At 39.0% G+C, this 15,620-nt stretch overlaps 1 long non-coding RNA gene across 2 annotated transcripts; it reads right to left on the bottom strand.

Moving 5' to 3' along the window:
* Window positions 1-500: 500 nt before the first annotated feature.
* LOC137195029 (uncharacterized) lies at window positions 501-14,400 on the bottom strand. Of its 2 annotated transcripts, none has more exons than XR_010931053.1 (3): window positions 13,910-14,400; window positions 9,975-10,071; window positions 501-2,186 (listed from the first exon to the last, which is right to left on the bottom strand). It is a non-coding gene; the product is annotated as an uncharacterized lncRNA (long non-coding RNA). The 2 variants fall into 2 exon arrangements; XR_010931054.1 differs by lacking the exon at window positions 501-2,186 and adding an exon at window positions 7,478-8,353.
* Between the last annotated feature and the right edge of the window lie 1,220 nt (window positions 14,401-15,620).

Below are 15,620 nucleotides of genomic sequence, written 5' to 3'. Positions count from 1 at the left end.
CTTTTGCAGAAACATAAATTGGTCTTTGTGTTGTGGAGTACTCTTCTGTGCTGTTTCTAAAGTTGCTAGTACCAGAAAAACCGATGCACAATGCCATATGGGTGAGGGTCCTTTTATATGAAACAGGCAGTGGACCAAGTTATTTTCTTCAGTTGATCAAAGTTGGCTGCAAGTTTTGTGAAGTGGTGCAATGTGCATTGGTTTTCCAGCTCATCATCCATTAGTCTCTAGACACACAGTATGTCATCAAATTCAAAAATACTTCACCTTCAAAGTTAGTTATTTGGATAATAAATCCAAAATACACTGAAACGCTTGCCCTCATTAAAGACAAACTCTTGATAATGTCTGTCTTGGAGCTGTGCTTTGCCCTCAGGATGAGAATCCATAAAAGTATTAAGAACATGCAAAACCTGTTTTTTGGAATCAATTCAGAATTGTTCTTATGTGAATCGATTTGTTCCCCCGGCCCTAAATGACAAGCCAAAATGTCAGCCATTTATAAAAGGTCTAATGTACAAAGACAAGAGCAAAAACTGTTACTGCAACATACAACTGGGCATACAGAGATAAAACTACTTGTAGTTTTCTCATCACACAATAATAAGCTAATAAAAAGCTTTGTGTCACATTTAAATATCAATACATTATAACCTCATTAAGAAACATTAGTATAATCACAGTAATTAGTGCGCTTACTAGAAACAAACACAACCCATCACCTCAGTATGCCTTTACGCTACATTTTACAGTGTATGCCACCAGGACAGATTTTTCAGGAATTCTCTGTTGGGTTACTTTATGGCTACAGGGGAGATTGTTCTACATTTCAAAGTAGAAGTGAACTTGAACTTTTCAAGTAATATACAACCTCTATTCTACCTCCACTACAATAACTCAACTTCCTCTTTTTCCAGCCTGACTGATTAGCTGCAAAATTTGCTGCTATCGGTTTATCAGTTTTTATCTGTCTTTGTGTACTTCAAAAAATACACACAGCATGAGTGAGACTGTCTTCCCAAGAAAAATCAGAATCATCAAGTGTCCCAATACAACATACAATTACATTGATTTTCCAACTACAAGTCAACATTGTTTTTTTAAACCATGACCACAATTACGATTATAACCATAACCACATAGTTATTATTATATAACGATGCAAGTCGGAAGGAAGTAGTAGTTTTAACCCAAACCATATGTAACCATAGCATTGTCACATCATGAAACATATCTATTTATTCAGCAGTAATTTCTAACAGTTTTGGAAGGCACAGAGACATGATATCATCCTGCAGATAGGAGCACCAGATCAGAAAACACTTGTGTGCATGGACCAACAACCTATTTTGTGTCTGGTATATTTTTCCCTTTCTTCTCTACACAGAAAGCTTAATTTTTAATCTCCAGAAAAAATAATTGATGGATGGATAAAAGCTTGAGTGCTCTGGGGTCCCCTTGCCAGACTGTATGTCCTCTAACTCCCACGGCGAGAACCATGGGTTGAACAAAACTCACACAAGCAAACGTGTGCACACTGGTATAGCACTAATAAGGGTTGTGTGCCAGTTTTGACAGCTGTGTTTGTGAGAAACCTCTGGGCACTGAGACCTGAACCAGGCTGCCTTCCCATCCCTGCTGTTGGCTTGGCTCAAGCTGATGCCATACACATACATAAATAACAAACACACATGAACACACAAACACCAAAAACAGGACAAACAACATGAGAATTGGCAGATAAGGGATACATTTTTCAGGTGACTTCTGTTTTCACCCACGCACTCAAATTGTGGGTAAATATTTTAATTATGAACTTTTCTCCCACAAAACCAACCACCAACCATCCCCATCTCACAAGACAGAGAACTGAAAATGACAGCAGTCTGTTGGAAGGTCATAGCCTGTGCACTACATATCCATTTGAGCTTTTTGGCATGGCGATCTGCTATGATAATGGCTGCCCGGAGGGCCTACTCTCTGGATGGATGAAGCTGTTTTAATCTCGGAGAGGCAGACCTCTGTGACCTTGTCAGGAGATGTCCTAGGTCTGGGTGACTGACAAGACTCCCCACAGGCACGGCACATAGTAGGGGAGCAGTGGAGAGTGTTGGGAAAAGAATGATGAGACGGAGAGTGTGCAGAACTCACTTCTTATGCTCAGATACAAGGGAAATATGGAGGGTCTGCAGAGAAACGCAGAATAAAGTCAGGTATAGTGCGTCAGAAATAAAATATGCAAATAAAGCAACCTGATAGACAAAATTTCAGTGACACTGAGATCCAAAAGTGGTTATTAGTATGCTGCTGCTTTACTGGCTACTTACAGCAGCAGGTGCAAAACTGAAGCTGAAAGACAGAAATGGGAAATAGGGCTGTAGAATGCTTCTCAAGTCTGTAGGGGGTGAGTGTTTGATATAAATATTGGTTTTTGATGGAGTGTTTCTTTAATACTTGAAGCAAGTAAGTAGCAAAAAAGAAAAGGTTTGTAATGAAAGTGAATTTTAGCGTTTTCAGCAGTCTTTACTTTTACATATTACATCTATTTGAGGATAAACAAGACTGAGAGTCTACAGCCATGGTAGCAGCTCTCTGAGGCTGTAATGAATGCTAATGCTAACATGCTGATGTTAACTAGGTATAATGTTTACCACCTTAGTTTCGTATGTTAGCATGTTAAACATTTGCTAATTAGCAGTAAACACAACGTACAGCTGAGGCTGATAGGAATGTCATTAGTTTTGCAGGTGAAGTATTGGACAAATTGAAATTTTGACCAGATGATGGTGCCAGATGAAACATTAGTCATTAGGAATAATCAATAATAATAGTAGTCACATAATAGTGGTTGTTATAATGTTTGATTGATTGTTAAAGTCCAGAGGGTGAGTCAGAATAAAGATAGTAGAGACATGGACACATCAGAATGGTGTGCTATGGATGAATGCACAGAGCAACTATTTGTTGATGGACAACAAATAAGCCTCATCCCTGAAATGTTTTGGTTTAGTTTCTGTCTGCATCTGTTTATTAACCTAAATGAACTGAAACCAACGGTGATTAGTGTAGCTGCAGCTGAAAAGTATAAGCTCACCAGGGTTCAGGTGAGGCCGGCATCCTTTTCTTGTTGATTGGCAACCAAAGGCATTAAGTGTATATTAAGACTGGTTAGTAGCCACAAGGATTAGTGGTCCCCTAGACCCAACGGCAAAACATTTTACTACTATTTCATGTGCCTTGACATGTAATTGGGATCTGGACTAACGTTAAGTAAAACATACTATGTTTATTTGGGGTTTTGTCTTGTTAGCTAATGCAGCTAATTTTCCTTAACTTTAGATAAGTATATTTAGTGCGACAGAGTGCTGTTTTTAATTCACTTCTGGACAAAAAAAAGTTGTGGCCAAAACTCACAAAGTCACAGCATATTAATGCAGTGCCAAACTACCGTCTGTCTGGTAACCTGGCAACAAATATTCTCAGCATGCAAAGCATGGAGGCAAGGACTGATGTTCAGTCCAATCAATTTATGAAAAAAGAACAAAACTTAATTTCCTTCTGCACACTCAAGAGCAGACAAGTGTCCACACTGACCAGTTTTGGGAATGTTTCAATGTTTGAAGGTGCTGTGAAAACAAAGTTGAACCCTCTCTTAAGATCATATTACAGTGGTGCCGAAGCCAGTGCTTGTGGACTGCAGGACATTTCATTAGGAAATTAGTACAGGGTTGGTGTGGCATATGGATGTTATGGCAGATGCCAGATGGATGGAAGGGTCAGTTATTAAAATCTTGACTAATGGTTGCGGTCGTTGTCCGAAATTAAATTTTTGACTCACCTGCCAAGGGGACTCCACCGGCCAAGCATATTTTCTACCGGCTAGAATATTAAATTGCCTCTTTGTGTCACATATATATTTGTTTCAGTACATTTCATTGGGATATTAAAGTATTGTGTTGAATACAAACACACAGAATAACTCATCATCACAGCCTCAATGTCATACTCCCAGCCTCTTGAAACTTCTTTATCTCCAAACCTCCATTTCCATCACAAAACTTTTTTTTTTTATGTGCTATGCCCTCCTTTTCATTTTAAAGGTTGGCTTACACTTTGTGAATATCACTAAATAGCAATTTCATCAACAGTAGCTAGCAGCAGACCGGCAGCAAGTGAGCTGCGACATTGAGTAGCTGATGTCCCGTATGGTAAACAGTGCTGCAAAACTAGAAGTGCTCGAGACAGTCTGCGGCTGGCACTCCTTCACCTCAGACCAAACGCTCCTACAGTTTTGCAGCACTATTTAGACGTATGTAAAAATGGTGTACATGTCTACACTGTATAGGGATAAATGAGTAATTACCTCCAAACCATCATGCCAGATATTTTATTACATGACTATTTTGGTACATTTGCCCACCAGTGTGGTGATAGCCTTCCAAGATTTACTTGCAAAACGGAAAATCTTTGGCACTTGGTGAGTGTTAACTTCAGACTCTGGTTGAGGTATGTTTGCCCGCAGAATGTAACATCACACCCTCTGTCCTTTAGCATAATGTCATTCACAGTTAAATTAATGACCATCGAGACACTTGATCAGTAATTTTCTGCAGTATTTTTGGACAGGTCGATATAGAGGAGAGTAGTGGAGAGGAGAGGAGAGGAGAGCATAGAGACCCATATATATTCCTTTTAACTGTTCAAGTCTCCCTCTGACATTGGTTATGGGGCTGGCTGTGTTGTATCTGTCTCCTGGCACAGCTGTTGCACCAGCGTGCCAACAGTTTAGAAGTTGGGTTGTGTGTGTTGTCACTGTCTCCCACCTGAGCCTATGCTGGCAGATTGGGTTTGGCATACACTTTTGCATCTCCCAGGGTCCATGTTTTTCACTTTGAAAAGGCCTGTCTCAGCTGAGAGAAGTTCTCATTCTAACTGTGCAGTTTTAGGGGCGTTTAAAACCTTTCACTTGGTCCAAATCAGTGGATGAGTTGGTAAACTTGTGTTTTCCCCTTGATTCGGTTTCTTTTTATGCAGAAAAAATTCAAGCAAGCAAAAATGCATCACTAAAAGCCATGTGAACAACTTTCACTCCACTCATTGGTTAGATGTATCTGGGGCAGGAGCAAGAAAGCAAACACAGGAAGAAGGTCCCAATGAAGGTCCCATCTCCCCCAAGTATCAAGAAGGCAACGTACTTCATTGCTAAATCAGGTGGGAGTCATTCTCCATCCAGCTGCTAGAAACCGTTGATTTTGCTCAACAGTGCTCCTGGCTACAAGAGTCGTTTAGCTCAAATTTACCTTGAAGTTGGGTCAGAATGAGATTAGATTACATCCCCACCACAGACAATCAAGCACTCCAGAATTCATGTGTGACTATACCAAGACCACTTCCTCTAAAAGGTATCGGTGTAGTTGTTTTGGTCTGCACTGAGTATGACTGCTAGAGTTCAGATCTGCCCTTGTACAAATTGTACCAAGGGGAAAAACGAAGCAGAGCACGATTCATCCAGACTGAACAACGGAGGTTTGAAAACACCCTTAGGCTGTTGCAGGAATGAGGGAATACATGCCTCAATGTGTGAGGCAATCAATGAGCAGAACTGCTGCACTGCAACATTGGATTTATGATCAAAGACATTTATGTCATTTACATTGAATTTACTGAAAATTTGCTGTACTACTATAAATATTGATATGGCAATATAATATTACATATCTGCAGTACTGCATGGGCTCCAGCCCAACTCACCCCTATTGATTCAGGCCAAACTCAACCCGAAGTCAAAATTTAAACATCAAGACATTAGCTTTGGGTTGACATAGCAACACAAATACAAGGGATTGAATGGTCAGAGTATAAAATTGCATTCAATGCAAAATTGCGATCTGCTCTACATCAACTTATCTGTCATAATTAACAAGTCTGTGACTGTGACAAGACTGTGCATGTGAACACATAAACAGGGGAAATGGTGTGGCTCTCACCAGCCATCAAACACACTTGAAACCTCTCCCAACTGAAGAACACCCTAGAAAGAGCCTTTTAGGGGAGATAACCTCTAACAACACCTGTAGAAAACCACAATTAGAAGACAAAACCATTATTTCTTAGCAGCACAGCACATGTGATTGCCTCTTAGGAAGCATGATAGTAATTTGGGCTTACTGATTGACTTTCTGAGAAGCACAATAATTTACCATAACTCAGTAATTACTACTGATTACTGAAAACAATCAATTTATGTTATTTCCAGTGTCAAGGTTTAGTTTAACACATGCTTACATGATTGACTTATGCCAACCAACAAAAGAACATCTATTTCACACAACTACCAATAATGCAGTCATTCTTGTGACTGAATGTGATGTTAATGTTGAAATAATTATATGCTGCACCATCCTTCACATTGTGAGACATGCAATTTTTCTTTGCATTGAGAGATAATTACATGAACAGTGAATAAATAGTAATGAGGTCAGAGAAATCAGTCACAACTGCTGCTGAATGTTAATTTGATCCAGGTGCTTAATTTCACCTAAACATTCACTGATGCCTAATCCACGTGTTTGCAGAAAAAGAACAAGAGTAAGCAGTCAATTGCACGTAGCTTTTATCTGCTCTTTAAAAGTGACTAAGCTTGTTAGGGAGGGCTGGGAAAACATTGCTTTAACTCCCTCTAAAAAAATAGATTAACAATTAATGCTGCAACCCAAAGTCATTTAAAGAGTGTACCAGTGTTTTCTCAGCTGAATGTGGTTGCATGACTTCATTTAAATGAGATTTAAAGATTATAATTGTATTCACTTCTCCTACCCATTTTCTCATTTTCTTTACCCACGTAATTCTTTTCAGGATCAAGGGCAAATTACAGGGTCAATGCAATTAGAAACCGCAATCACACCTGCGGCCAAGTATGTGGGAGCAACATGGGGGAGGATGCAAAAGCCACACTGACAAGGTTGAGAGTCAAAACGGCAATCAAATGTGTTCTTCCTCCTGTGAAAGCCCAGTTTAAACCACAGGATGTCAGCGATTTAGTTTTGATGAAATTAACGGGGCCGTCCAAGTCCAGAACACACACTCACCCAAGCATATGGTCACACAGATACAGTATGAGACCAATAACCACCAGTTAATTTAATAACCACTCAAAATGTGACAAATCATAAAGTCATTTCAAATCCATTAAAGATGTAGTAAAACCTGATGATACAGTAACTGCTTTAATTGATGACTTAAGGCACTTAAGGTATAACAGAATTTATTGGATGATATAATAATCATACTAATAATTAGGGTCACAACTAACAATTATTTTCATTATCAATTAATCTGTAGATTATTTTCTTGATTAATTGATTAGTAATTTTGTCTTTAAAAAGTACAAAAATGTAACAAAAGTCGATCACTGTTTCCCTCCCTTCTCTTGCCCCGACCAACAGTCCACAACCGAGATAGTTAGTTTATCAAAGAAAAGATAATACTCATATTTCAGAGGCTGGAATCAACTAATTAATTAATTTACTAATCGTTGCAGCTCTACTAATAATGCAGCTAAAGTTAATAAAAATAATAACTCTTGTTTAACATTATTAGTCAGTATTATTGTTACAGCTAAAAGTAGCTTTCAGTATTAAGATGTAATTACTGAAAATCACCAGATTTCCTAATGCAGCAGAATGAAAACATTCACCTCGTTGGCAAACACATTAATGCTTCTAACATTTCCAGTTTGAGCCAAGTTTATAATGTGATTGAATATTTTGAACTTTACTTCAGAGCTGTTACAGTTGCTCATTTTCTCACTTTTGAGATAATGCTAGTCGCCCTGAATCACTCTCACTTGTGCTATAATGAAGCATCAAACCAAAAAAATCTACCAAGGACACATGAATGATTTTGGTGTTTGTGCTCTGATGATCTTTTTTTTTTTATTTGAACGTGATCGATGGAAGCAACCTTCATGTATTTACGATAATTTTATCACAGAAGATCATGCATTTACTACCCACTTTATCGACCACTCTCCTCAGACCAGCTCAACTCTGCTTTCCTTGTCTGTGTCAGTCTTACACTTCTTCCTCCCCTTTATCGCCTGATCCACACACTTCTCTCGTCTCCCCTCTGTCCTTTGTCCTTTTCTTCAGGGATCTCATGGGGGCTTGATGAAGCTTATAGATTCTGAAAATGAGACGACAGCCCCGCCCTCTGTCTCCTCTCCCCGAGTACCCCATCCGTTCGACCTCCATCCAGAACGCCCAACTTTCATTAATCTGATGACAGCATGACACTCCACTTTCCAGTTTAATCAGTAATCCGTTGAATCATTCGAGGACAATCACGGTCCGAACTATTTTGTTTTGAAATACAAAACAACAAAACGTAGGTATAGACATTGTGATACACAGTGCATTCATCTGGAAAAAACACACTGAATGAGGCCATCCATCAGCATGTGACTCATACATAAACATTGGCTAAGTATAGAAGCACAGCTGATTTTGTTGAACAGTACAAGCCTTCATGTTTATGCAAACATGTGGCATGGTTCCATATCTGTACATCATGTATTGCACGTCACTAATGAGCAACAGCAGGAACTCCCTACTCTGCGTGTGTCGTTCAATACTCTGCTTCCAAATTCCATTCGTTCTGCTCAAGGTTAATTGTTTTCTAGGGCAGACACAAATGGCTTGTAAATAGCATGTTCATGCAGCTGTTTGGTGTATGTTTACATGTGTCTGCCGCTGTCAAACCGAATCAGCGTCACAATTAATGTCAAATCTTAAATAAAATAGGTGTGCATATGTTTACCCACCTCTTGTGAATATATACACAGTGACAAACACACACACATACACAAATGCATTCTGTAAGTAAACGCTCTGCTGTGTTTTCACATGAATTAACAATCAGTCCAAGTCCGTCAGTCAAATGGAGACACACAAATGCTTGCAAACATGCGTTAACATTACTGTCGGCAGTGACTGGGCCAATGAAACCAGTGGTGGAGACCAAATTTTGAAGCAGCATGTTGTCCACTCACATAAATACTCTGCCATGCTAACCTGACAGCTGTCTACCTGGCTCATTAAATGAATTTTACATGAAACCACCAAGCACATAAAGTGTTAGCTACCCAGCGGTAGTCCATGTTCAAATGTATTCTAGTGTCACATTCAAAACTTTCTAAAATGTAGACTTTTGTTAAGCACTACAGTAAGACATCCACAGTCAATATGCGATTTAAACACTGGATGGTCAAAGGACAAAGTAAAATTAAAGACTTTCAACAACTAGTAGGTAAATATGATCTTCTAAGGAAATGCTTTTCAAGTGCTTGAAGATCAGGAGTTTTATAAATTCCCAAATTGCTCTGTCTATCATTAAAAAACCAACAGTAAACATGAAAGAGGTTAGTTGTTGTTGATTAATGACAAACAAATAGCAGGTTCTCAACATAACTCTGAATGTAAGAATGATCTTCAGATATACATCAGAGGGCCGGGATGTTTTTGTGCCCCAAATAATGGATACCGTATGCAAATTGTTACAGTGGCTGTTCAGGACATTACACATGTTAAATTACACCATTTTGATTCCAATATGCCTGATAACTGTATAAAATCTAATAAAGAAATTGGTACTCCTTTCATTTTATGTGGGAATGTCCAACGCTCCAGATGATCTGAAAAGAGGTTCTTGAACTGATTTCCAAATTAACATCGAGTGTTTGCTCTGGCAGAAGCCAAATTATGTTCATTACATGTTCGTGTTCAGTACATAGCCTGAAGATTTTACAGTAAATTATGTCAACTAATTCATTTTTGCCCGTTACAGGCCAAACATGTAATTGCTTTAAAATGGAAGCACATTCAAAGAGCCGAGTCTAGTCATTGCATTAAGGAGTCTGCAGTTTGGCCTTAGAAAAATGTACTTAGTAAGATTTTTATAAATATAGGCACACAGACCTTATTGTGTAGATGTTCCTGATCAGACAAGTATTGCTGCTTCTGCTTTCACTCGAAGGTTGTTTGCCACTTGTAATACAGCAAGAGTAGCCTGGTTCTGAATAGGGAGGAAAAAAGGATGATGACCTGCCTGCACAATACTCATTATTTGCTCTGATTGTGCTCCTGAGGTGTAAATTTCAGTTTTTCAATATATATTTATAATTTCTTTCTTTTTTTTCTGTAATTGCTTGTACATATTTAATGTTACATTTGCTCTTTCAAGTTATTCTTTTTACCAAGAGTGTGGAGGGAAGGTATTTGTGAATGTTTTTTGTGTTTTTCCATTAATTAACAAAAAAAGTGTTGAAAACTTAGACATCCACACGTCCTTGCATTGACAAAAATCACCATTATTACAGAAAGGATGCTTTTTATTCAAGTGACAATTAATGCACAACGTGGTGATTTTTTTGTTGTAGCGTTATGAAAATCTCCATCCACCCAGCACTCACTTTTAATCAGCCAATCAGCACTGGATCGCTCGGCACACTAATATGCAGAAATGAAATACCTTTATAAAGGAGTGAAAGAGGTCCATAGGTGCTATACAGCCTGAGGGCAACTGTACAGTATGCATGAGAGGAAAATCGCACTTAATAATGAAAATCACTTAAAGCCGAAAGCCTTACATGTGAAAAAAGGTGTATTTCAGCTATAAATTATATCAAACACTTAATTTCCCTGGGTGTGTTACAGCCTTTTGGCATTATCATGAGGAAATGAAAAGGTTTATGGCACTGCCCAATTAAACGGTGGTATACATACTGTATGTAGTGATATTTATTTCATCAGGGAACCTGACTCCCAGAAGAACAAGACGAAAAGTGATGAAAAGCCAGAATCTGCTGAACAGAGTGGAAGGTAGAGAATAAAAGTGTAAAATCAGCTCTGCACTCCATGTTCAATATTGCACTTCCAAATTACATTTGTTCTGCTGAAGGTTAATTGCAGTCTGGGGCAGACACAATTGGTTTTGTAACGGCGCGTACTTGCAGGTAGTTTGTGTGTGTTTGTGGGTGTGTATGCCTGTCACACTAAATCAGCGTCACAATTAACGTCCAATTGTAAGTGAAACTGACATGTGAGTGTACGTCCATCTCCTATTAATACACACACACACACACACACACACACACACACACACACACACACACACACAGTTTACCATCAGCAGGGTTTTCTACAGGGATTATTGAGGTTATTATGGTCTAGTTGTGACTGACACAGTGAAGCTCCTGTTTGGAGACTTAATCGACAGGTGAACTCTTTATTATTGTGACTGCTGGGTACCGGAGTCAAAAATATATATATACACACACGAGTACACACCACACCAGTAAGCACACACACACACACACATATGCCCAGACTGCCTTTCCTGAACTAAGAGCTGCCTACCCTTTGGCTCCCTGCCAGGTCAGACTCGTTAAAACTGTATTCCATGGCCATTTAAAGCCACTTAGTGCAGAAAGCAACTCTCTCACACTCTCTCTCTCTCCATCTCCTCCGTACCACACTCTGTCACTGACTCGTTCAGTCTCTCGCTCTCTCTACCAATCTTGTTTATTTTATGACAGCTTTTTTTCCCCCCACTTCTTCATCCCTCCCCATTGACTGAGTTCTGGCCATTTAGCAAAGCCTATTAGGACCCATTGTCTTTGGAGAGCAATGGCCAGTCAAACCAGCACAGCCTAATCAGAGTACGGGGAATTCATCACAATCTTAAGGGAAGAGAGCCGTTGCCCGCCGTCTGTTTTTCTCTTGTACTGTTCAAGAGGCAAAAAACACACACAGCTCAACTAAATAGCTCTGTGGAGAGAGGGATACAACAATAAATTCTCAACTTTCAGGCCATTAGACTCACACAGTCATAAATATACAACTGTCACTCTGCCACAACTGGCAAGCAATAACTTCTAAGCTGTCTGAGTATTATAAGCAATTGGTCCTGAGTGGCGTAATGATATCCAGGTCATAGAGGAGAGAATTAGCACACTGTATGTGAGCGTGGCTATCAAAACTAAGCTGTATATTTTATACTAGCTGCCACATCTGTCATGCAGATGCTTAAATTGATTTGATCATGTCAATCAGTCAGTCACTTTAACAGGTAAGTTGCTGTGAGGCCAAGCAGAAATCAGGTCAGCCATGTGCTGAGCCAGCAAGTCAGTAACATGTGAATAAGATGGGAAAGTGCCACCAAACTAACACAAAAACACTAAAGGGTGAAAGAAAAAACAAAACACAAGAGTTAGGTAGAAATTTAGCATGCAGATCAAACAGCTAGCCATTTCTTAATTCATAAATCCAGACATCCATTTAATCATCCAAAGGTGCCAATAATTATCATCCTCTGGGCTATTCCCTCCACATCTTCTGACTTATGGAGTGAATTTGAAGATTTGACAAATGGAGGAATTAAAACTTAAATATGGCCAAATGCTGAAAAAAAGTGGAGCTGACAAGCCCGTTTGTCTTGGTTTTAATTACAGGATGCTCAATTACTTTTCATTACTAATGTAATTTGTTCTCTAATTTCGTTAAATGGGTTCTGAACTTAGAGATGGAAACCCTTTTGTTTAATTGTCTAGAAAACAGAAAGACTGTTAGATTTTGTGAAATACTAACAGAGAGATCATTTGTCTTATATTGGCTTTTATGTCAAGAAGTTTGTTCCAATCGATATGATCACCTATATGGTAAATAGGTGATATTTATGTTGTCACAAACTCAGGCAATTCACTAGGATTGGACATGTTATATGAATACAGAATATTTAAAGACTTCATATCGGGCAACCAGTCTCTCACTTCATCAGTTAATAAGTACAATCTACTATATGTGGACTGAACACCAACCATGGTGTGACCGCTCCCAATCAAAGCACCTCCAATCATTGTGGGAGCAATCTTGTGAAATGACATGGCGATCCAATCCATCTGATATGCAGCAGTGGGATAACACATCAGTTATGTAGCAGATCATAATCAACTTCAGCATACTGAATGACTAAGACATAATGCATGACTTGGAGAATTATTGAAGCATCTCCAGAAAGAGATGATAGGCAGCACCGTAGGGAAATGCGTTGATCAGTGCTGCAGGAAGTGATCAGATCCTATACTTAGAGATTCCCTCCACGCAAGTTTTAAGATAAACTCTGCTTTTAGCAATAACTTGTGCTTGTTTTTGCCATAAAAAAGTTAAATTATAGGGTTAAAATCCTTAAAATGATCAAAAGTCTAACTGCTGGGCAAAAGAGTTAAAAGTCCATACTGAGGCTTTATGTTTCCACATCACATTTGTGTAAGCTGCATACTGGATTGGCTTTAAACTAGTTGTGATGTCACACAATCAGCTTGTAGGTAAATGCTTTAAGCTCAAATTTTCGGCGAGCACAGAGAAACTTTCTTCCTTCAGCAGACGAATGTGAGACTTTGCACAGTGAAGCTCAAACATTCAAGCGAAGGAACAATAAGCCAAACACAGTGGAGGGGGACTTCATCAGCAAAATGTACTTAAAATATCACAAGTAGAAGTATTCATAATGTAGAAAAACCCCAATGAGTGTGTAGTATGCTTTACATAGAGGCCACAGTATGTCCACCTACCAAGACACCACTGGAACAAAAGCCATATTAAAGGCCATTAATTACACTTGTGCTTTTCCTGCTATGATTAGTCACAATGCTTGCTGTGAAAAAGGCCCATTGTTAGCAATGCAAGTACAACACACAACCACAAGAGAGAAATTAGAAGCCAGAAAAAGCCAACATAAAAAAACAAGCAGCAGCAGCTCATATCACTCTGATACTGTCAAGCACACAAACAGTAACTGAACAGAGCCAAAATAACAACTCATAAACATGTTAGCTGAAGCAGCAAACACTTACAGTAGCTTGGTGAACTGAAGTAGTGATTCCTGTCTTCTCAGTGGAAAAGTAAATCCTTCTTTGGGAAAACTTCCTGCCAAGAACAGACAGAAAAACTCTGCTTCCAGCTTCAAGTGTATATTTGAGGCTTGATATGATGAATGCCCAACAACCTTTAGATAGCTAGCGAGCTAATGAGCTGTGAAGCAGCAGGCTAGCAGCATGCTGGCAGAGTAAAAGAGTGGGCAGGCCCGAGTATTGACAGGTTAAATGTACCGCCTTACTGCAAAGGAGTGTTATAGCCACTATTATGTCACAGGTGCATTTGACTTGAGCCAGCTCACAGGCTTTGATCCATTTCTCAACTTTTCAGCCAGACAAACTTAACACTGGCTCTAGAAAGGACCCTTCGTATTTTTTGCGAGTTTTGCAGCCACTGTAGGTTCTCCTACACGCTTGGAAGGGGAGGGTGAGGGGAGGGGTATTTATTTGGTTGCGATTTGCAAAATCACTGCTAGGTGCCACTAAATCTAGTCACACTAGTCCTTTCTCCATCCATTCTCAGTGTATTTGCATAGGAGGCTTCAAGTTTCCACATCACACTTTTGTAAGTTGAATATTGGACCAAGATTGGCTTCCAAACTATTTATGGTGTCACAAATCATGCTCATAGGAGCATATTGGATTTTCAATGAGCACAGAGAAACTTTCCACTTTCGGCAGATGAATGTGAAAAACATACATCATCCTGCACAATGAAGCTCAAACATTCAATTGTCAGAACAAGAAGAAAAACATATTTTTGAGTGAAGGGGGACTTTAAAACTATTAAAGTTCATTTAAAGTCATATTAATTGCTTTTTCAGCACTGTGCAAGTCCTAAATAAACACCAAATAGGAGAACAATCTCTTTTTGTCATTTGATGCTATTTATCCCATATCTTAGTAGATTGAATGCAGAAGCTAGCTGCTCATAACACTGGTTTATTCGGGTTTCCTGTAAGGGCTTTTTTCAGCACCACATAAGCCTGGCCTGAAGAGAATCATACACTTTATTGTTAAGAAAGGTTTTTTAGATCTTTTGAAGATCTTTGTACACATGCGGTATGTCAAATTGTTTTTTAACAATACATTTTAAAGTCATAAAAGATCAATCATGTCAGGTTGGGATTAAATATTTGGGCTATTACATTAACCAGAAAGATTACGGAAAATCATTTTATGTAGCTGCTTTATCTGCATCAAATTAAATAAAACAGACTATGAGATCTTTGTAGTGGCACGTTTGTTTCTAAGTACTTTTGCTTGAAAGTCTGTCTTTTGATTTATTCAAACATCCTAGATACACATAAATACTACTGGTACCACTGCTGTCTTTCTTTTGCCCCCAGCAAGGATTCAACAGGTGAAACTGTCTTATTCGGTAAACTAAACTTCTGACTCATTCCTCAATAATTTAAGGAAGAGGGTGCCTGGTCGATACTTACCTTTGGAGAACTGTCTTTACTTATTCTCTCCATTACAAGGTTAGGTTGTAGGTTCAGTAACAAATGGTGCCTCCGGCAGCGGATAAGGATTCATTTGTTTACAGACTGGGATTCATTCCCAAAAGTACATCAGCAGGCTGGTTGCTGCTGTAATAGAGCTTGATCCCAGGCCAACTCATTAAACTAGTGTGAAAATGCATGTACGGCATACATGGACAAATGTACATATAGCTCTGGGGCTGAAG

This window comes from Thunnus thynnus, chromosome 13, assembly GCF_963924715.1.
Source record: "Thunnus thynnus chromosome 13, fThuThy2.1, whole genome shotgun sequence".
NCBI lineage: Eukaryota > Metazoa > Chordata > Actinopteri > Scombriformes > Scombridae > Thunnus > Thunnus thynnus.
This window is presented reverse-complemented; position numbering and strand designations above follow the sequence as displayed.